Raw genomic sequence first — 22,537 nt, 5'->3', positions numbered from 1 at the left:
GTGGAGTACCAATTTAACCTAATCCCATTCTGGTAAACAGGAGAGAGTAGGAAATTAGTGGCTGTGGTCACCTTGTCAGAGGCTGCAGGTGGAAGATGAAGAAATAAAAGCAATAGTTCAGCGCTGTTAATGGTAGCATTTTATGTCACTTCTGATCTGAATGATCATTGCAATCATGAAGTACAAAACCTGATTGGAGGCCTTCAAATGCAGTCTTGTGGGTAAAAAGGCACACATTTGAAGGAACACAGCCGATATGTGGACTTTGGAGATGGCTGAGAGCTGCAAACGCAAAACTTAAATGTTGATCGTCTTGAAGAGAGCTATTACAATGGCCTATTGGAACTTATTGCAGAAATCTATTGAAAGAACCCACAAGCTTAATCCAGAAAAGTGAAGATGCAATGCTTCATACATCACCAGTTGAACTAATGGAATAATGCCTCCTTATGCACATTCAGACTCCTGACAAGGAAACTGATCCATTCACAGGAAAGCTCCCTCAACAATGATGCACTGTTAGGTCCCAGCAACTGAGAAAATCAAATGCCTGGTGCCATTACCTGTGGAGCTTACATCAGTGAAGGTAGCAATGCCAGGCCATTTGCCTGGGGTAGAGAAATTTGGGGCAGAACACAGAGACAGAAATTAAGGAGAAACACCAATTCCAGTGTCCATAAAAGATTATCTCTTGCTGGAGAAAATTTTGCTTCAACAAAATGTATTTACTTTTCATCAGTCACGTGGAGCAGAGCGGAAGTCGAAGCTGATGAGGTCCACTGCTCTCCACACTCTCTGATGATCACTCCTCCTTCATGTCTTATCTCCAATCTTCAAAAAGCCTCAGCCTCCTACTTCACACACTTAAATTATAGATTAAACATATTTTGAGGGTTTTAACAAAATAAACTGGACACTTGAAGGATGCAATTCACCTAAATGTCCATATCTCAAGGTTAGTAGTTGGTTTAACCACAGGAAGAAGGAGACAAAGGAATGCTGGAGCCAAAGGTGAGGCATTTTTTTCAGAAATTCTTCAGGAAATGATATGGCAGAATGCTCTAATTTTCTCCAAGGATTAGGGTAAGGAGGTAAGAAATGACAGAGTCCAGAATCTGTTAACTTGGTATGTGGTGTTAATGCCAGCCAAAAGACGAGCCTAATGATGTGGAGCAGGGATAATACAGCAGAGATGATAAGGGGATTGAAGAGGTTGCATCTGGACTAAGCTTTGATAAGTTTGGTCTGCATTCAGTCAAAGCAAATTATTTTAACTGGAATATCAAGTGGTACCCATATCTGAATTAATGAGGACCAGAAAATGGTGTTGAAATGACAAACCTTGATTGAATCCAGTCTGAGGTCACGTGACATAGGCAGCACAGAATTGACAGTGGTAAAACAAGATTGTCTCAGAAGAAACAGGGATCGTAATAATGGGGAATCTTTAATAAATCAGGAAATGTGATTAACATGTAAAACTCGCTACTGCAATGAACAGTGAACACCACGGATGTCATTTTGAAATGTAATTACCACTGCATCTTGGGAGCAATTGGTCAAAACAAGTAATCAGATATATCAGGTATAGAAATGTGATCATCAACAATAGTTTTGCTTTTGGGGCTTCAATTTCTGAGAAGCATTAATAAATCTCTGGCAAAGCCAAACTCCTCTTTCAAATCATACCGTGAAACCTTTTATACAACCTGAGAGGGCAGTCAAGGACTTGTTTCCACTTCACCTGAAAGTTGTCAACTCTGGCAGTGCTGAGCACCCAGGAAAGTCAGGTTTATAAGGGAAAGGTGGTGAGTAGAGAGGGTGAAGCACAGAAACTTTAATCCTAGTGCAATATGCAAACGTACTGGAGAAACTCAGCAGGTCACGCAACATCCATTGGAAGTAAAGGTAACCAACATTTCAGGCCTGAGCCCTTTGCCAGGTTACTCTTTACTTCCTACGGATGCTTCATGACCTGCTTTCTCTAGTGTATTTATGTACCGCACTCAGCCCCAGCATCTGCAGATGCTCTTGTTTAACTCCATAAGGAGTAAGCCAACATTCCTTGACTGTACTGAGGGGTTACTGAATCGTTGCTGAGGCACTCATTTAGATGAGGTGCCACACTGAAACCCCAACTATTCCTTTGGCAAGATGATCAATATTCTGAAGAAGAGTAGGAGAGTCATGTCCAAAGTATTTAATCCACATTAACCATCTCCAAAAGCAGATTATCTGCAATGAGTCCATTGCAATGTGAGAGCTTGCTGTGCACAAATTGGTTGCTACATCCAACCATACCTCTGGAAAAGAACTTTGTCCGTAAAACATTTTAGTGTATCCAAATGACAGAAACAGCATGATATAAATGTAAATCGTACTTCCTCTTGCCCGTGCTGGAAAGATTGCATTGATCAGTGGTTTCATTAAACAGCCTGTTCTCTTGAGCAACTTGGAATGAAACACAAAAGTCTGCAGAGGCTGTGATTGTGGTAAAAACATAGAACTCAGCTGATCTCGCAGAGTCCTTATGAGGTAAAGATATATAACTGACGTTTCAGACCTAAGTCCTTCTTCAAGGTAAGTGAAAAACAGTCAGGCGTCTGTATTAAAAAGACATGAAGAGGGAGGAATGGGAGGGGGAGGAGTACAGACCAACAGACAAAGGTGTTAATTGGACATGACAAGAGGACAGGAGAGAGGAAAGTTGAGAATTGATTGGGAGGTGTTTTTGCCGTGAAAGTAGACAGAGGGAAAAGGGTAGAGAGAGAGAGAAAGAGAAAGAAAAGGAGACATAGGAAAGATGGGTGGGGGAACTGAAACTGGAGAGGATGATGTTCATGCCATCCAGTTAGACTGTGACCAGATAGAATATGAGGTAGTTCATCCAATATGCGCATGGTCTCAGTCTGGCAGTGCGTGATACATGTCGGCTAGAGTATGGGGTGGAGAATTGAAAAGGGTGGCCACTGGGAGATCTGAGGACAAAGCTGAGGTGCTCAACAAAGCGATCTCCCAGTCTGTATCCAGTCTTTCCGATGTAGATGAGACCACCAGATGCATATAGATGACCTTGCAGATTCACAAGCGAAGTGTTGTATCACTTGGAAAAATTGTTTGGGGTCCTGATGATGGAGAGGGAGGAGGTGTGGGTGCAGGTGGAGTATCTCTTGTGGTCACAAGGTTAGGTGCCAAGGGGTAATTGGGGGGGATGGAGGAGTGGACAAGGGAGTCTTGGAGGGGGTGGTCCCTGTGGACGGCGGGGAGGAGAGGGGAAAATGTGCCTGGTGTTGGGATCACATAGTAGGTGGCGGAAATGGCAGAGGAGGGTGTGTTGGGTGCAGAGGCAAGGGGAATCTTGTCAATCTTGCATGTGGGGGTGAAGGGAGCCAGGGCAGATGTGCAGATAATGGAGGATATGTGGGATAAGGGCCTAGGTGATAGTAGTTGAGGGGAAGCCATGTTGTTTGAAGAAGGAGGTCATCTCTGATGACCTGGTATGGAAGACCTCATCCTGGGACAGATGTGACAGAGACAGAGGAATTAAAAATAAAATGGAATCCTTACAGGAGACAGGATGTGAAGAGGTGTAGTTGAGGTAGCTATGGGAGTTGATATATTTGTAGAAGATGTCTGTCTTGAGCAACTTTACCGAATGGGATAACCCTGACACAAATTATTTTGTTAAATTAGACTCGATCAGTGGGGTTTGGAATTGGAGAGATTGATTCTTCCTAGGATTCATTGGTTCCTGCTTACCATTCAGTTTAGTTCAAGGTGATGAGAGATGTGAATATCCCTGCCTTCTCACATAACAAAATGTGGGAGCATTGGCCAGAAGAAACTGCATGAAATATCTGAAGGCCCCTCAGTGATCAGACAGGTGCTGAGTTCCAACATCATGGATACAGGGCGGGCAAAGCTTTTGTGTGTGCACGTAGTAAGCTGACCACTGGATGAGAGAATACATGCTGTAGTAACTAGCCCTCTGGCATCCCAACGGTATTATTTGATAAATTGTTGTGGTCTACTATAGACCAACATAAACAGCTCTGAGGGCAGCACTGGATGTGGGCCGCTGCAGCTGTGTGGCTACATTACCGCTCTGCCTCACAACTCCAGCCACCTGATCTTGGATGATGTCTGTGCAGAGTTTGCACATTTTCTCTGTGACTGTGTGGGTTTCTCCTGGGTACTCCAGATCCTATCGCATCTCAAAGATGGGCAGTTGTGTGAATTTGTGACTGGGAGCTATACTGAGTAGAAGTGGATCTGGGAAAATGCTGGTAGAGCTCAATAATTCAGGCATTTATATGGAGACAGAGTAAATGTTTCAAGCCGACACACTCTATTCTTACTCTCTGTTTCTTACTGCATCAGGATCTTAATTTCCTCATTTAAAAGCCTTTAATAGGTTATTTTTTAAATTACAGCTGTAATTACCCTGACTAAAACAAGGCAGTTATCCTGCCATTAATTCTCTATTCTTATTTTGATTTCCGCACCCTTTGGTTTTCTTCTCCTTGCCTCTCATTGTCATAATGAGTGACAGAACAGAAGCAGGCCCTTCTGCCTACCTTCTGTGCTGACCGTCAACTGAACCCATTGTACATTAATCCTACACTAATACATTATTTTTTTCCCATATTTCTTTAACCCTACCTTTCCATCAGTCATCGACAAACTATGGGCATTTAGACTGTTCAATTAACCTGACATTTTTAGGCTGTGGGAGGAAATGAAGGGAATGAGGGGGAAGGCACAGGCCCAATGCTGATACCACAGGAGCCAAGTATGAACCAGGGCCTCTAGAGCCCATTTCTTTGCACTCCACTCTGGGTGATGTTAATGACAGGTCTGCAAAATCTATCAATGAGTACCCATTGATGTTTGCTTTTAGTTAGTTGGTTGTGGAGCTCCAGAGTTTTTTTTTTACAGTAATCCCTCTGCCTTTCATTCTTGAACCTACACACTTACTGAACTTTTGATCGTCAATATTAACGTCTCTATTTCCTGACCCTGTAATAATGCCTTCCTTACAAATTGCTTCTCCACTTATCTTTTCTTATTATCAGCAAATGTTAATAAGCATTCAGTCCATTCTTGAACAGGGTGTTCTCCCTGTGTGAAGTGATTGCTTGTATAAGGTGTTGGTACTAGGAATGGGTACTCACCATATTTCCACCAGCTGTATCATTGTTAATGGGCCTTCTCTTGTCTGACCCACAAACATTTCCCCTTCCCTCTCTCTCCTTCCCTTTTCTTTCCCATGTCTCTGTCAAGTTCCATCTCTCCTGCCATGCAGTCTGCAGTGCCAGAGCTGTCAAGTTCATTCAGTCCCTCAGTGAGTGAATCCAAAGCAGACATCTTGTGCCAGAAAAATAGAACAGCTGAACTGAGCAAACTTCAATGATCACTCTCTGCTGAACACACCAGGATGGCATTCTCTCTTTTTTTCCCTTACAGTTCTCTCCGGTCCTTTTACTATTTTTGTGGGGGAGCAGGCTCTGGGTGATTTGATTCCTTTCATCTCTCGCTATGCAAAGTTCAAAACCCACACCCACACTTCACATATTTGTCTCCCTGTGATTTCTCATCCATAAAATTAAAGAAATGCTTTGTCCATTTCCTCTCTGTTCCATTCCCTTCGCCCACCTTGCACAGTCCACTCCCCGTGCCTTTCCCACTCCCCACACCTTGCCCACTCTCCACACCCGCCCCATGTCCAACCCCTTCTCCACTCCCCACACCCTCTCCACTCCCCATCTCCAACCCCCTCACCACACCCTCCCCCACCACTTGCAGCCACAGCTTTTCATTCCTCGTGTTTGCTCATATCTCATCTTCGATGATGGTGGGTGGGCAAGGTGGTGGGGGGGGGGGGGGTGTGGGCTGGGAAAGAGAGGAGGTGCACAGGAAACAGAAACAATTCACTAAGGCCTTCCAATCAAATCTAATTAGTGAGAGATATCTGTGCACCAGTTCTCTGCATTCTCCTCACAATGTAATGGTTTCTTTAGCTGGACAGAATTATAGACTACTGATTTTGCAGATCACCAGTTTTTTAACATTCTCAGTGTTGAAGATGTGCTGAGAATCATCACTGCTCGATGCTCACAGGAGGTTATGATTCACACACAGAGGATTACAACCTCCCGCACGAGATTCGGTCAAAAGCTGGGAATGCTGACAGTTTGTTATTTCCCTGAAATAAAAGTCTTAAAATTCCAGAAAACTTGACAAAAAAAGATGTTGACCGGACCTTGGGCCAGTAAATAGTAACTGTGGTGAGACAACCACTACACTGCCGCACTCCTACCAGCCTACTGCAGGGGGCAACCACTGTACCTACAGGTCGGCAACCTAGGAGGCTGGATCATATAAAGACTCGAGCTGGCCCCTTCCTAAACTAGTCGGGCACGTGGAACCAGAAGCTACACAGACCTGGTGTTCTGCTTTAAGCTGATTAAAGCCTGCAGTTCAGACTTCTTGAGTTTTGTGTCTGTTTGCTGCACCACAGTGCAGTAACAATTTCTCTTCTTTGTTCCTTGCTTTCATGGTCGACACTGTCACACACATCCCTTGAGGAATTACACAAAGATAGAGACTAGGGGGGGAAATGCACTGTCTCTGTGCCTGCTGTTCACATCAGTCCTATTCTTTTTACCTGTCTTCTTCCAGCGCCCTTTAAATTCATTCCTCCCTAAGCCTCTTCCAATCCATTTATCCAAAGCAAGTATTGATTTTGGTTTCAACCTCCAGTCAGACAATGCACTTCAGATCATCAGATGTCATCACCTCAGTGAAAATTCTCTCGACCCTGCTTCCTTTGTTAGACACTGCCATTCTAACTTTGATCATAACTTCATAATTTTGAGTACCATGAAATTCCTGTAACCTTTCTTATTTTAAGGAGAACCAATAGAGCTTTCCTATTAATTCTGCACATTGCCATTCCTGCCTTGCTATCTCTACGTCCTTTTCTGTGTTACGGTGTATGCACAAAGGTTTGCACAGTTTGTGTCGTCTCACTTGACATCTTTGGAACCACTCCGCCCTCTACTGAAATTAAATCTCCAGATTAATTTATCCAGACAAAGAGCTCTTGATGGAAACCGCAAATATTTAGACCTTGCAACAATTGCACAGCACATTTGAATTCCAATACTGCTCATTCCTTTGCACTCTACTCTGGGTTATGTTAATGACAGGTCTGCAAAATCCATTGATGAGTACCCATTCCTGGTACCTACACCTTATACAAGCAATCACTTCACACAGGGAGAAAGAACATCCTGTTCAAGAATGGACAGAATGCTTATTACAGGGTCAGGAAATAGAGACGTTAATATTGATGATCGAAAGTTCAGTAAGTGTGTAGGTTCAGGAGTGAAAGGCAGAGGGATTACTGTAAAAAAATACTCTGGAGCTCCACAACCAACTAACTAAAAGCAAAAATTTAGCACTTTTCTGATATGATCAACCGGGAATATTGCACAAAGTTGCTAAAGGGTTAACAAGAGCATTATTTGACCTCTGGTCATCAGTCCAAAAACATTACAGTAGAGTAGAATGGCATTCAGAGGATTTTAAAGATCCAAATTTAAATTGATCCATAAATAATCATTTGTCGTACTTCTAGTAATTGTGACCTTACTCTGAAATGAATCAAAATGGCAGATGTCATATGGCCAGAAATTTTGAATGATGTAATTCCCCTTCCAACAACACATCCATTATTCTTGTATTCAAACCCCTTCATGAACCTGCCCCTCTGCTCTCTCCTCTGCTGTAACAAACCTTACTGCAGTTCATCACTGACAGCTTTCCCTTCAGTTGGCCCGGCCCTGATCTCTGGACCTCCCTCCTGTGGTGGTACATCACTGGCCTAATGTAGGGGGAAACCTCTGTACCTGCAGGAGTGTAAGGGGACAGGACAACACCTGGCCAGCTGTCAATCAGTCAGCCTCAAGGGATCAAGCCCCGCCCAGACGGATGTCAATCACCCTCTGGGATATGAGCCTGCACCGGCCTCCCGAGGCCTCACTCAGAGTTGCTGCAGCCAGAGCCAGCTTGGTTCTGTGGAAGTCTTTGTGGATTAAAGCCTGTTGTACACTCTTTATCTTTGTGTGTGTGTGATTCTGGCTAACAGTGTACCACACCTCCCGAGGCATTGGGCCTCCTCTCCTTTCCAATGCCATTAAAATGCATCTCTTTATCTAAGCCGTTGACGACTGTCCCAGCAACCCCCTTATAAGGCTTGGTGTCAGGGTTTGTTTGACCTTGTTCCTCTGAAGTTCCACCAAAGCTTTATTTTACTCCAGGTGATGTATATCTAGGCACATTGCTGCTCAAAGCCATGCAAGTAATACACAAAAGTGCTGGAGAGATTAAACAGGCCATGCAGGATCAAAAAGAAGTAAAGGGTAAGCAATGTTTCAGGCCTAGGCCCTTCATCAGGCATGTACCAGGCAAAAGGCCCATATTTGAAATGGTTGTCCTCTACTTTCTATAAATGCTGCATGGCCGACTGAATTTCTCCAGCTTGTTTGCATAAAGCACGCTATCACAGCATCTGCAGACTTTCTTCATTGACTCTATGCAAGAAATGCTTGTTTCATCGAAAAAACTGTGGTTTTTGTTCATAGGTTCCTTCAATGGCCCAAAGTATTTTGGGAAGGATGGAGAGTTCACTTATTGATGTGGAAAGAACTGCATTCCACAACTAAGACTTAAGAAGTTATGCTTCAGTACAAGAGCAAAAAGCAAACTGCTGAAGAAATGATGTGTCAAGAAGCAACCAAGGACCTAAAGGGGATAGTCAATGTTTTTGTCAAAACCGTGCATCAGAACTGATTAACCCTTTACCTCCACAGATGCTGCGTAACCTAATGAGTTCTTCCATCAGTCTGTTTCTTGCCCCAGAGTCCACCACCTGCAGTCTCTTGTGTGCCCTCAGTATAGGTTGGATATTTACTTAAATGAAACACGCTTGTTTTCAGTTACCAAATTATCTCTTCATCAGGGCTTGCACTAAAAAGAACTGCTATTGTTCAGCAGGGTGGGGTTTGATTGAACCACAAGAAATAACCTCCCTGGATTTGACAGATATTACTTTGCTATGTCATTATCTTTACTTGTGGCTGTTAGCCACTGTTAGCCAGAATCAGACACACGCAAGGTAAAGACTGTACAACAGGCTTTAATCCACAAAGACTGCAGCAACTCAGAGTGAGGCCTCGGGAGGCCAGCGCAGTCTTATATCAGGTGATTGACACCTGACCGGGTAGGGCTTGATCCCTTCAGGTCGACTGATTGACAGCCGGGCAGGTGTTGTCCTGTCCCCTTACACTCCTGCAGGTACAGAGGTTGCCCCCTGCAGTTGACCGGCAGTGTACCACCAAAACTTGGTAAAAACTGCTTTAATTTCTTCTAAATAATAGATTATTAATTGATAGATTGTGATCCAGGTCCAAATGAAATGAAACTGCCCAATCTACAGTTATATAAAAAAATAATCTTCGAAGCGGATACACACAAAATATAAAAGGGTTCACTAAAAACACAGCCTCAGTTGTCCTCACTGATATTGTAGTAGCTCATTCTATAACCAAAAACAGATTTTTGCTTTAGTTGTTTGATTTGATCCATATCTCTGTTTCAAGCAGAGCCAGACCATGTAAAACTTGGTGGTCTAGTTTGGCTCGGAACAAAGCTTCAAACTGCAAATATGAACAAGAGAAAGCCATTCAGCTTCTTGAGCTTGTTCCACAATTCTATGAGGCTACAGCTGATCTGTGACTTAACTCCCTATTCCCTTAATGGCTTTTGTTAACATGCATTTACCAGTCTCAGGTTTAACATTAACAAATGACTCAGAAAGGTTGGCCATTGTGGAACAGAGTCCACACCTCTCCTAGAGAAATAGTCACAGCATGCAAACAGGTCCTTCTCTTTGGCTTGGCTTCGCGGACGAAGATTTATGGAGGGGTATGTCCACATCTGCTGCAGGCTCGTTGGTGACTGACAAGTCCGATGTGGGACAGGCAGGCACGGTTGCAGCGGTTGCAAGGGAAAATTGGTTGGTTGGAGTTGGGTGTTGTGTTTTTTCTCGTTTGTCTTTTGCCAGTGAGGTGGGCTCTGCGGTCTTCTTCAAAGGAGGTTGCTGCCCGCCGAACTGTGAAGCACCAAGATGCACGGTTGGAGGCGATAACGGCCCACTGGCCGTGGTCAATGTGGCAGGCACCAAGAGATTTCTTTAAGAAGTCCTTGTACCTCTTCTTTGGTGCACCTCTGTCTCGGTGGCCAGTGGAGAGCTCGCCATAGAACACGATCTTGGGAAGGCGATGTTCCTCCATTCTGGAGACGTGACCCACCCAGCGCAATTGGGTCTTCAGCAGTATGGATTCGATGCTTGCGGACACTGCCAGCTCGAGTACTTAGATGTTGGTGATGAAGTCATTCCAATGAATGTTGAGGATGGAGCGGAGACAGCGCTGATGGAAGCGTTCTAGGAGCCTTAGGTGATGCCGGTAGAGGACCCATGATTCGGAGCCAAACCGGAGCGTGGGTATGACAATGGCTCTGTACACGCTGATCTTTGAGTGTTTCTTCAGGTGGTTGTTTTTCCAGACTCTTTTGTGTAGTCTTCCAAAGGCGCTATTTGCCTTGGCGAGTCTGTTGTCTATCTCATTGTCGATCCTTGCATCAGATGAAATGGTGCAGCCGAGGTAGGTAAACTGGTTGACCGTTTTGAGTTCTGTGTGCCCGATGGAGATGTGGGGGTCTGGTGGTCATGGTGAGGAGCTGGCTGATGGAGGACCTCAGTTTTCTTCAGGCTGACTACCAGGCCAAACATTTTGGCTATTTCCGCAAAACAGGACGTCATGCACTGGAGAGCTGGCTCTGAATGGGAATGGGAAACTAAAGCGGCATCGTCTGCAAAGAGTAGATCACGGACAAGTTGCTCTTGTGTCTTGGTGTGAGCTTGCAGGCGTCTCAGATTGAAGAGACTGCCATCCGTGCAGTACCGGATGTAAACAGCGTCTTCATTGTTGAGGTCTTTCATGGCTTGTTTCAGCATCATGCTGAAGAAGATAGTAAAGAGGGTTGGTGCGAGAACACAGCCTTGCTTCACGCCGTTGTCAATGGAGAAGGGTTCGGAGAGCTCATTGCTGTATCTGACCCGACCTTGTTGGTTTTCGTGCAGTTGGATAACCATGTTGAGGAACTTGGGGGGGCAACTGAGGCGCTCTAGTATTTGCCAAAGCCCTTTCCTGCTCACGGTGTCAAAGGCTTTGGTGAGGTCAACAAAGGTGATGTAGAGTCCTTTGTTTTGTTCTCTGCACTTTTCTTGGAGCTGTCTGAGGGCAAAGACCATGTCAGTAGTTCCTCTGTTTGCGCGAAAGCCACACCGTGATTCTGGGAGGACATTTTCAGTGACACTAGGTATTAATCTATTAAGGAGAATCCTAGCGAAGATTTTGCCTGCAATGGAGAGCAGCGTGATTCCCCTGTAGTTTGAGCAGTCTGATTTATCGCCTTTGTTTTAGTACAGGGTGATAATGATGGCATCACGAAGGTCCTGAGGCAGCTTTCCTTGGTCCCAGCAGAGCATGAAAAACTCATGCAGTTTGGTATGCAGAGCTTTGCTGCCAGCCTTCCAGACCTCTTTGCCACTTTTCATTTGTTCAATTGCCTTATATGTCTCTTCCCGGGTAAGGACCTCATCCAGCTCTAGCCTCAAGGGTTGTTGAGGGAGCTGGAGCAGGGCGGATTCTTGGACTGAGCGGTTGGCACCGAAAAGGGATTGGATGTGTTCTGACCATCAATTGAGCATGGAGATCTTGTCGCTGAGGACTTCACCGTCTGAGCTGCGCAGAGGGCTTTGGACTTGGGGTGAGGGGCCGTACACCGCCTTTAGTGTCTCATAAAAACCCCTGAAGTCACCAATGTCGGCGCTAAGCTGGGTTCGTTTGGCGAGGCTAATCCACCACTCATTTTGGATCTCCCGGAGTTTGCACTGAAGGTGGCTGCATGCAAGATGGAAGGCTCATTTTTCCTCTGGCCAGGAAGGCTTTGCAAGGTGAGCCTGGTGGGCAGATCGCTTCTTTGCCAGCAGCTCCTGGATTTCCTGGTTGTTTTCATCAAACCAGTCCTTGTTTTTCCTGGAAGAGAAGCCCAGTACCTCTTCAGTGGATTGCAGTATGGCCGTTTTCAGCTGATCCCAGAGGGTTTCAGGAGACGTGTCCGTGAGGCAGTTTGCATCCTCGAGCCTTGCTTGGAGGTTTGCCTGGAACAGATCCTTCTACCAACCAGGTAAAATCATAGAGATGCTGGAGGAACTCAATCTCATAGCATCCATCGGAGGTAAAGGTATATTATCAGTTTTGGGCCTGAGCCCTTTCTCAAGGTATGTGGATAAGTTTCTCCAACATCTCTGTGTTTTTACTACAATCACCGTGTTTCCAGACTTATGTGTTTCACTCCTTTCTACCAACTGAGTCCATAGTGATCATTAAGCACCCAGTTCCACTCTATTCTCTTCATGATCGCATCACTTTATTCTGATTGTCCCACTCAGCCATATATCAGAGACGTTCATTGACACAGCATCTCGCCTGTCTTTGGGATGTAGGAGGAAGCTGAAACACCCAAACAAAACCCATGTTGTCACAGGGAGAAAATGCAAACAGACATTGTCAAAAGATAGGATTCAACTCAGGATGACATACCTGTGAGTGAGACAACAGCTGCACCATCGCCCACTCATGTAAAGGGTCCTGAAAACACTGGACCTAATACTCGGACCCTCTCCTCTTGACTTAGGCTCCCCAACCAGTGGAAATAGTTACTTTTACCTGCCTAACTTAATGGGCTGGAACATGCTGGACCCTGGTTACCATGTTGCCTGCACTTCTCTTTTCAAGATGTAAATGGCCTGAAAAGCTGACCTTCCTCACACAAAAGGCATTCAATGAGGAAGAGTCATGTGGGAGAGGTGAGCAGTCACAATGCGATACACCATGAACCCTTGTTCTTTGATAGTCCACTACTACTGAACTGTTATTTCTATTCAGAATAGTTCGATCCACATAAAAAAACTATTAAAATAGATTGAAACACAAAAAAAAGTTTAAAAATTATCTAAATTAAGTCAATTTAATGCAATTCCTCACTAAAACTAAATGAAAACATTAAAGACTAGGACAGTATTGATAGGCAGGATACTTTTAAAGGCAGCAGGAATATTCTATGCTTCAATTGAAACTGATTAACAAGGATAAAAGCGATGGCATAGTTAGTGTAATGCTAACACAGCGCCAGCGACCTGAGTTCGAATCCGTGCTGTCTGTAAGGATCTTGCATTTTCTCCCGTGTCTCCCTAAGTCTCTTCCCACCCTCCCTCCAAGCTGAAAAGGAAGGGGAAGGAGATTGACACTATTAGCAAGACCAATGACATATAAGAAAGTTTTTGACGGGTTCATGGATGGCAGGGGTACAGAACGATATGTTCCAGGTGCAGATCAGTGGGACTAGGCAGAAAAACAGTTTGGCATGGACGTGAGAGCCTAAAGGGTCTCTTTCTGTGCTGTAGCATTCAATGGTTCTATGATTCTAAATGACAAATTTAAGCCTCCCTTATTCAATTCAACTGGCAGCTCGTTCCACACTCCCATCACTCTCTGTATGAACAATTTCCCCCCTCATGTTCCCTTTAAACTTTTCCCCTTTCCTCCTTAATCTGTGTCCTCTAGTTTTTATCTTTCCTAACCTCAGTGGAAAAAGCCTGCGAGGATTTACTCAATCGATACCTATCATAATGTCTTATAACAAGGGTAGCCAAACTTGCTTAACATAAGAACCGCATACCATAAACTTCAGATGATTCAGAGCCGTAGCAATCATGCAATTGCAAGCCACACCCACTAACATTATTGTTAGCCCCTTTCAGGTGGCCATAATACCCGAATGTAAAGTCGCCTAAAATACCCAAATGCGACTGTCAGGAGACCAGCTGAAAATGGAGAACCCATCCTCAAGGTGTACTTACTCAACCCACTTCAGTGAGGTATATTCTCTGCTTCTGAGTGCTTCCCCGCTGCCCGGCGACCCAACTCCCCACTGCCTGACAGCCCCCTGGCGCAGGACATAAGGGCTAATGTGGCTGGTGCCGGAGGTTGCCCACCCCGGTACAGTTTTGTTGGGAAAAGTATTTTCCAATCCTTGTCTTGCAAATCATCCATTTGCAAAATGCTGTTACACTGTAGATAGTGAAGCAGCACTGTTTCAAAGGGAGCAATTTCTAATCAAGTCTACACACCAAACATTCCCCCTAGGCACCTGAAAGCAGCAAGGCAAAGAGGCTAGCAGCTTTCAGGTGCCTAGCAGTGGGCAGGCTGTTGACAGTCAGCTGGCAACCCGCTGACAGCCACCCCCCCCCCCGCTGGTGCTACCTACCATCCCCATGAGCTGCACAGAACATGTCAAAGAGCTGCATATGGCTTGCGAGCCGTGGTTTGGCCACTCCTGTCTTATAATCAAATTTCCCCTTATTCTTCCGTGGTGCAAAGAATAAATCCTAAACTGTTTAACCTTTCCCTGAAACTTAATAGTTCAAGTCCCAGCAACATCCTTATACATCTCCTCTGCACTCTTTCATTCCTTAAGTTGCAGTGGTCTCCAAGTCAACCAAACTTGGGTTCACTCTATAGGAAGGACAAGATTTGTAGATGATACTTCAGGACAAGTGTCAAGGCTGACTTGCACTTGAGGATGGAAATCTCTTCTGTGCTGCTAGATCAGGTCCTGGTTACTGGGTTCAGGTATCAGTGCTGGACAAGAACTCCAAGGGCCTGGATTACCAATGCACAGAAATGAATTAAAATTCTATTTTGGCAAATTCAGAATTCATGATCAATACCTGGAATTAAAAACTGATTTAAATAATGGCAACAACAAAAAAAATTAAACCATTATTGAAAGAAAACCTACCAGTTCACATGCAATGTCTGGAGAAATAAATCTACTATCAGTCTAACAATATGTGACACTAGGTCTACAACAGTGGGTTAAATTTTAACTGCTCTTTGAGAGGGCAACAACAATTTGGAATTGCCAAACTTTCTGGCTTTTCTTATGACACTACCAACTGTGAACTTGTGGTAGGAAAGTAATGATCATGAAACATTGTTCCTGAGCACACTTTGAGAAAATAATTCTTAGTTCTGCATTCTGTTTAATTGTTTGAGTGAATAACTGCTCAACACCAACAGCTGTGCCAAGAACTTTTAGTGGTTTCCGAACTACCCTCTTGCAATGCCAGGTTACTGCTGATTACTCCGTGCCGATTCAATCACGAAGAAGGCTCGCCAGTGGCTATATTTTGTGAGGAGTTTGAGGAGATTCGATATGTCACCAAAGGAAAGATAACCCTGCAGAACAACTTTGAACAATGAAAGGAAAATGTAGTAGTGCGGTCCAAGAATAGCTCCAAGAGTCTTCTGTCACCAATGAAAGCTGGGAATGTCCTTCAAAAAGCAGAAGCATTTGCTATGCGGTAGAGGAGTTCAAAATGTTAGAATAGAGAAACTGATCTCCCTCCTTGTTAGGATATCCAAGAATCAGAAGTCCCAGATTTAAATTTGGTGACAAAAGAATATCAAGAAGAATGAAGATAAACCGTATATACAGCTGTGGCTGGAATTTGAAATGCAACGCCCGATGCTATGACTAGGCTTTCAAAGTGGAATTGGAACAGAATTTGAAAGTCCTTGTGTGAAATAGTGTTGCTCTGGGCTGTGCGATCCATTCTGACCTCCCATGCTGTCTGTGGAGTCTGCACGCTCTCTGCTTGAGCAGATGGGTTTCTCCTGGTTGCTCCAATTGCCTCCCACAGTCCAAAGACATGCAAGTTGTTCGGTTAAGTGGCTATGACAAATTGGTCCTGGTGTGGGTGGGTGGGAGAAGCATGAGTGGGTGTCAATGGGCATGTGCAAGAGAACAGAGAAATAAGTAGGGGAATGGAAGTGTTGCCATTTCTCTAAGTCCAGACATGGGCTCGAAGGCCCAAATACTTCCTTCTATGTCTGAAGGAAAAATATGCAAAATGAAAAATATAATGCAATATAAAACATAAAGAGCTATATTTCTTTGGCTTTGAAAGAGCCAGCGGAGATGGGCTAAATGGTCCCCTTCTGAGCAGTTATCATTAGATGATTTGATGAAGTGACTTTTCTTACCTCAGAAAATTGTTGAGTGTTGGGAATTTTCTGCTCAAGATGACTGCAAATTGCTTGGTCATTGTGTATGTTCAGGGCTGAAAGGCAGACATTTTCAGAGACATGAAAGAGGTGAAAAAAATCTAAAATCCAACTCCTGAATTGACTTCCCAGCTCGGGCCAAACACAGTTCTTGACATGAGAGCTGCACCAATCTGAAATATTTTTCTCATCCGTATTCTTGGAAATTAATTATTGCGCTAGTCAACTCTTACCTTTGAAGGAAACTGGATACATCATGAATAAACTATTGCAACAATTAATAATTTTTGTTGTACTTAATCAAAATGAGGTGGACAGTGTCATTAATACCCATTTATTTATTTATTCATAGTTTTATTTGTGTAGATTAAAAATTCAATTATTTGAAACATGAGACTGAATGGTTTTAGAATTTAAACCTAGATATTCTTTTGCCCGAAGTGTAGGTTCCTCATTAAAAGGCACTGTTGAAATCATAGATAGAGAGATATTAGGTTTCTATTGTTTGAAACAGAAAACAAGCAAATTTCCACCAGATAATTTCCACCAGGGGAGGAGACCATGCAAATGAGTCAATTGGCAGATGAACTGATGGCCAAACAAAAGGAAATTTTCTAAGTAGGTTACAGATTATGGATAATCGAGGATTTGTAAATAAAAACTTCCATGGTGTGACATATCTAGAGCTGGTGACAAAAGAAAATCGAGGAAGATGGAGGGAAAGACAATTGTGAGGGGAACAAAATTCAGGTGACAACAAGACAGAAGAAAATGAGAAAAAATAGAACTGGGTTCTACTACCCAGTTGTTATACTGACAGTCCAATAAAGGTCTTAAATGGTCTGTAAAGGGGGTTGGTGGTGTTTGTTTTTACATCAGCAAGCCCATGGAGGTCCATGTCCATGATGACAGCACCCATGCTTGGAAGCAGACCATGAGGGGTTTAGGATCTGGGTGATCAATGGACTGGAGCAGGGCACTGCGGCAGGAGAACACAGCCTGTCAAGATGGAGAAACCCAGGAAAGGATCCCATAGGAAAGGGGCGCCAGTGGATCAATGAGGGGCTCCGAGGCCGAAGGTCTCATACCAGCCTACAGGCTGCTGGAGTAAGGCTCGTGAGAACTAAGTATTGGGACCAGGATTCATGAGAGTGCTGATGGAGAGCCGAGCTCCCAAAGGGACTCTTGTGTTATGGCTTTCTGATCATATCAGAAGTTCAATACCAGGAGCTAGAATGGGCAAGTTACTCTTCTTGGGCACCAGTATGATTGACATCTGTTTGAAACAGGAGGGTACCACACCCTATTGGAGTGAGATGTTGAAGGTATCCATAAATACATTGGTAAGTTGATCAGCACAGATTTTCAATACTCGGCCAGGTACTCCAACAAGACCAGATTCTATCCTTGAATTCACTCTTCTGAAGGCACCACACACATCATCCTCAGATACAGACAGGGTGGGATCATCAGGGATATGGGGTGAGGAGAGATGGTTCTTCACTGATACTGTGGTCAAAACAGGTGTAGAAGACATTGAGTTCCTCTGGAAGCGAAGTTTTTGCTGTCTGCTATGCACCAGATTTGGTTTTGTAGCAGGTTGTGGCATTTGGGCCCCGTCACAGTTGTCAGGATCCCCTTGTTATTTCCATTTTCATCCGGAATCTCTACTTTGCTTGTGAGGCAGCTTTTCGCAGGTCATACCTGCTCCTTCAGTACTGATCCAGATCTCGGGACTTAAATGCCTGTGATCTGGCTCTCAGCAGGTTCCAGATTTCAATGTTCATCCAGGGCTTCTGGTTGGGGAAACCCTTGAATAATTTGGTGTTTTGACAAAGTCTGTTGCAGCTCTGTATAATCTTTCAGATTCTTAGCTGAGTCCTTGAACACTGCCCAATATGCTGACTCGTGGAAGTCCTGAAACAGGTCTTCAGCCTCCTGAGACCACCTTCTAGCTGTCCTGGTCTCCTCAGCTTCTCGTTTTAGGCTCTGTCTATATGAAGGGAGAAGGAGCACAGTCAGGTGATCCGACTTGCCAAAATGCAGTCTCGGGAAAAAATGGTGCAGCAGTGATCGAGTGTGCTAGGACCTCTGGTACAGCAGGTTTCATACTGGAGGTAGTTGGGCAGAGTTTTCTTGAGACAGGCCTGGTTAAAGTTGCCAATGAAGATTTGTAGTGTGATAGGCTGGGCCATATCTTATTTACTGACCACATCACACTGCTCTGCAAGTGCCTGTTTGTAATCAGCATTAGGAGGGATATGCATTCCCATGAGAATCACTGATGAAAATTTTCGGGGTAGATAGAAGGATCTGCACTTAATTGAGGTTTGCTCTAAGGCAGCTCTAAAGCTCGTTTGTATGTAAGTTGGGTGTTCGTAACCTGGAAATGACCTGCAAGATCTTTTGTTCGTCTGCCCTTAGCTTAGAGCAGTTGAGCTATAACTTCAGTAATAGCTCAAACTTCAGTGAAGGTGTACCAAAATATTTTTGATAAATAAGCTGTTTTTATTCAAGTTCAGGATCTGTGATCTGTGGAACGAACAGCATTTATCCCTTATTTCCCCGACAAGGTAGTTGGGAATTGCTGTGGACTATCTGGCTAAGGTGCTCCCACAGTGTTGTTTTGTTGGACGTGCCAGATGTAAGACGCTGTGATGATGAAGGAACAGGAATGTATTCCAAGCCAGTGTGGGATGTGATTGGAGGGGATCCAGCAGATGGTGGTGCTCCCATCCATCTCTCATCCATGTCCACCTTGGCAAGAGTGTTTGCATGTTTGGGAAGTACTGACAGAGAAGTTTTGGTGAGTAACTGCAATGCATTTTGTAGATAGTGCACTCTGCAGCAGTGGTGATGAGAAGAAAAGTTTACAGTGATTGACAGGTTGCCAACCAAATTTGCTGCATTGTTTTGGACCAGTTAAGCTTCTTGAGAATTGTTGGAACTTACCTGACCAGACAAATGAAGAGTATTCTATTGCACTTCTGAAGTGGGCCATTCCATTGATGGGAAGGTCCACCGGATGTCAAGATGGGAGTCACTCTTCCTCTTGTCATCATGGTACTTGTGTGACTCATCCAGCTAAATTTTGAATCAATGGTTACACCAGAATATTGATTCAGAGGTGGTCGACCCTTTGAATGTCAAACAAAAAGAAACATTTTACAAATACAGTTTGTTCTGAGGGTGGAACATTTAGCTTTCTGATCACATTTTTTTCTGCTGCCTCCCTATTTGCCTGTTACTATTTCCTCTTTTACTGGCTTTCCCTGTCCAACCAAATTCACCTCCACATTTCCCATAAGTCCATTTTCAACAGTTTCCCCCACTTTCTCCACTGTTTCTCCCCCAATTTCCCTCCTGCTGCTTTACATGAGGTGCCCTATTCCTGCCCTATTGCATTCAAATTGTTCATGCCACTCTCCCATTCTACTGCCATTGAAATTAGAAGCTGCTCATTTTAATTGTCCTATATCACAGTTCATTTAGTTGTACCCACTGACCCACTGACACTAATAGATCTATCCAGTCCTGTAATGGGCATGGTGTTAGGGGATTGGAAGGGGAAAACTTTGTTGTGTGTATCCAGGAGAACTTTCTCTATCAATGCTTGGACAGGCCTGCAAGGGAAAGGGTGAAGTAGGACCTTGTATCAGGGAATGAAGCTGGTCAGGTAACTGAGGTATCATCAGGGGAACATTTTGGGGCCTGTGACCACAATTCATTCAGCAAAGTGTTCCACTGCAAGGGAAAACCAGCACTCCCCTCCTGTCCTTCACTGACAGAAATGCTTCCAAATGGATTCCAAATGAAAGTATCAAAGGAACCTTCAGTCCTGCCATCTGCTTCCAAATGTCAATTTGGACACCAGTGGTCACCAGTCAAGAGAATACCTTAACTTAGACAATATTCCCACTACCTTTTGGCATGCAGATCAAAATGTAACCTCCAGTCACCACCAGAACTGAGGAAGGCTCAGAAGGGAGAGATGGTCAATGGGTGGGTCAGTCGTGCCAGATCTCATCTAATGGCACTGGCCATGGCATCCCTAGAAATATCACCTGTTACCAAACCGTTGTCTCTTCAAAGGGTGCCCATGAAATCATGCCCAAAGCTGAAAGTTTTTTTTGCCTCAGTGACATTGTGGCTGCCTTCTGGCAGATGACAAATTTCCTACCAAAGGCCCGCAATGAATTCCACGATCTAGTCAAATTTTGATCTGGCTTCCTTCCTTCATCAGTGAGTGTTGCATTTGGGAATTAAGCTTTATTGCAGCCATTCAGCAAGCTATCCAAAGGGACAAAGATTGTTCACTTAGCTGCAGGCAGCCGGGCAAGAAACAATGAACCCCTCCCCCGTCAGATTACAACAAGCTGGCAATGAAGAGGTTATATCAAAGGCTCCCTTTGGAAGTGCATAAGTTGTGCTTCTGCCCCTCCCTGACATACACAAGCCTCTTTATTTCCCTTTGTTTCCTGTGGCACTAAACCTGTTTCATAAGGCCAATAACTTCAATAAAGCCCAATAAGAAAATAATCAACACATGGTAAATTTGAGAAGAAAAGCTTGAATGGTCATTCTGCAAGTCTTCAGTGCATTGTAACCATCTGGTGCACTGCAATTGCAATGAATAGGATAATTGAGTCCCAAATAACTTCTTTCTTGGTACAAATAATAGTGCACACCCAGATTTGTATTCTTCATGGCAGTCTTGCCCCATTACTTCACGGCACATCTGCCCATTTGATCAATATTGAGCGGCAGATGACTTACCACACTTAATTAAGTCAATATAATTCTTCTCAAAATGACCAGAAAGTTTCGGACTAAGACGCAAAGAAAGGAACTGCAAATGAGACTTTAGTGGCTCTGTTTTGCAGCATGAATGGAGATTGATGGCAATCTCATGCCACCAAGGTTCTCTCAATCAGATGGCTGTGAAAAGATTTGTCCTGTTCTGAACAGCTGGGTCTAAGCTTCAGAAATCTTACTTTCACCCATTCGGGGTCCTTCCAGTGTCTGAGGCCACTCAAAAGCATAATCCTGCTTTTCAAAAGTGTTACATTGCATTTGATTTGATTTCAATGATGCAGGACCCGTTGCATCATTAAAGAATCTTTCAGGAAGAATGGGCTGAATTAGGGACAGGCTTTGTCTAAATTCAAATGTGATCTGACTTCTGATGTAAATATGTTGGCTGGGGGTGAGGTGAGGGGAAGTAGACATATTTGAAGGCATTAAAATGAATCCTGTAGAATTTAAATTGGAATATAATAGCATTTGTTGTTTATTTGATTTCAAGAAAACTGCAATACTACTGCCTCAAGCAAAGGCCAAATTAGATCTAATTGGAGGGATATTTATGAACTCTTATCATGTGGAACACACACATTAAAAGGTCAGCGGTTCCTTCGTTCTTGTGCTGCCATTGTGGTTTAGCGGTGCAATTCGTTTCTTTTTGTCCATGGTCTTGTGACTTTCATCTCTTCAAATGTATACCCAATTCTTTTGTTCTAAACTACTCTTCTGGTCCACCTTCTCAACCAGTGCTTTCTTGACTACAACAACTTGCTATACATAGAAAGCAATGTTTTATTATTGTTCCAAGACCAGCATTGCTCCAATTGCCCTTTAAACTGAATTACTCACCTGGGATATAGGCCCGACCAGGTTAAAATAACAACTTAAGATAAACCCACTTTGCTGGAATTCAGCAGCATCAGATGGAGAAAAAAATGATTGCCGTTTCAAGCTGAACCCCTTTATTGGGACTGGGCAAATGTGGAAGAGAAGCCAGTGTATTTTAATTCCAATTTTGCCAGAGTGGGATTTGAACTCGTGTCTCATTATTCCATGCCTGCTGGATTGCCTGCCTGGTAACAGCTGTACATTCTCCCTATGTCTGTATGGGTTTCTTCCAGGTGTTCCAGTTTCCTTCCACATTCCAAAGACATATAGTGTTTGTAGGTTCATTGGCCACATGGGTTAATTGGCCACATGGATTTATTGGAGATCCTGAGCTGTACCTTATTTCTCCTTTTTCCAATAGTTCAAAACTGGTCTCCATTAATTGATGTGTCTGGCATTGAAAAGAGCTTTTCCTTACTTACATTTTAAAATAAATTCTTGAAATCCTCTAAAGATTCTCGCATCAACCCTTTCTGTTGTAGTGTGCAATATCAAGCAGCATCCTTCATAGTTCAGAACAATCTCACTGTTTGCTGCATGCTGTGGTCTGGCTTCAGCCCTACTCTGTGGACAAGGATTTTAGA

At 43.9% G+C, this 22,537-nt stretch overlaps 1 protein-coding gene and 1 long non-coding RNA gene across 4 annotated transcripts in view; one reads left to right on the top strand and one right to left on the bottom strand.

Annotated features, from left to right (window-relative positions):
* LOC138760779 (uncharacterized) overlaps window positions 1–22,537 on the top strand; it is a 218,896-nt gene that overhangs the window by 53,045 nt on the left and 143,314 nt on the right. The gene's annotated exons all lie outside the window — the stretch shown is intronic.
* The window catches only part of LOC138759889 (uncharacterized), a 59,180-nt gene that overhangs the window by 29,321 nt on the left and 7,322 nt on the right, over window positions 1–22,537 (bottom strand). For both annotated transcript variants that reach the window (XR_011355200.1, XR_011355201.1), the window contains exons 4-5: window positions 19,215–19,399; window positions 16,242–16,318 (exon numbers count right to left, since the gene is read on the bottom strand). This is a non-coding gene — a long non-coding RNA (uncharacterized lncRNA). The remainder of the gene's footprint in view (window positions 1–16,241; window positions 16,319–19,214; window positions 19,400–22,537) is intronic.

This window comes from Narcine bancroftii, chromosome 4 (assembly GCF_036971445.1).
Source record: "Narcine bancroftii isolate sNarBan1 chromosome 4, sNarBan1.hap1, whole genome shotgun sequence".
NCBI lineage: Eukaryota > Metazoa > Chordata > Chondrichthyes > Torpediniformes > Narcinidae > Narcine > Narcine bancroftii.
Note: the sequence above shows the minus strand (reverse complement) of the source record. Positions and strands in the feature narration are given on the sequence as shown.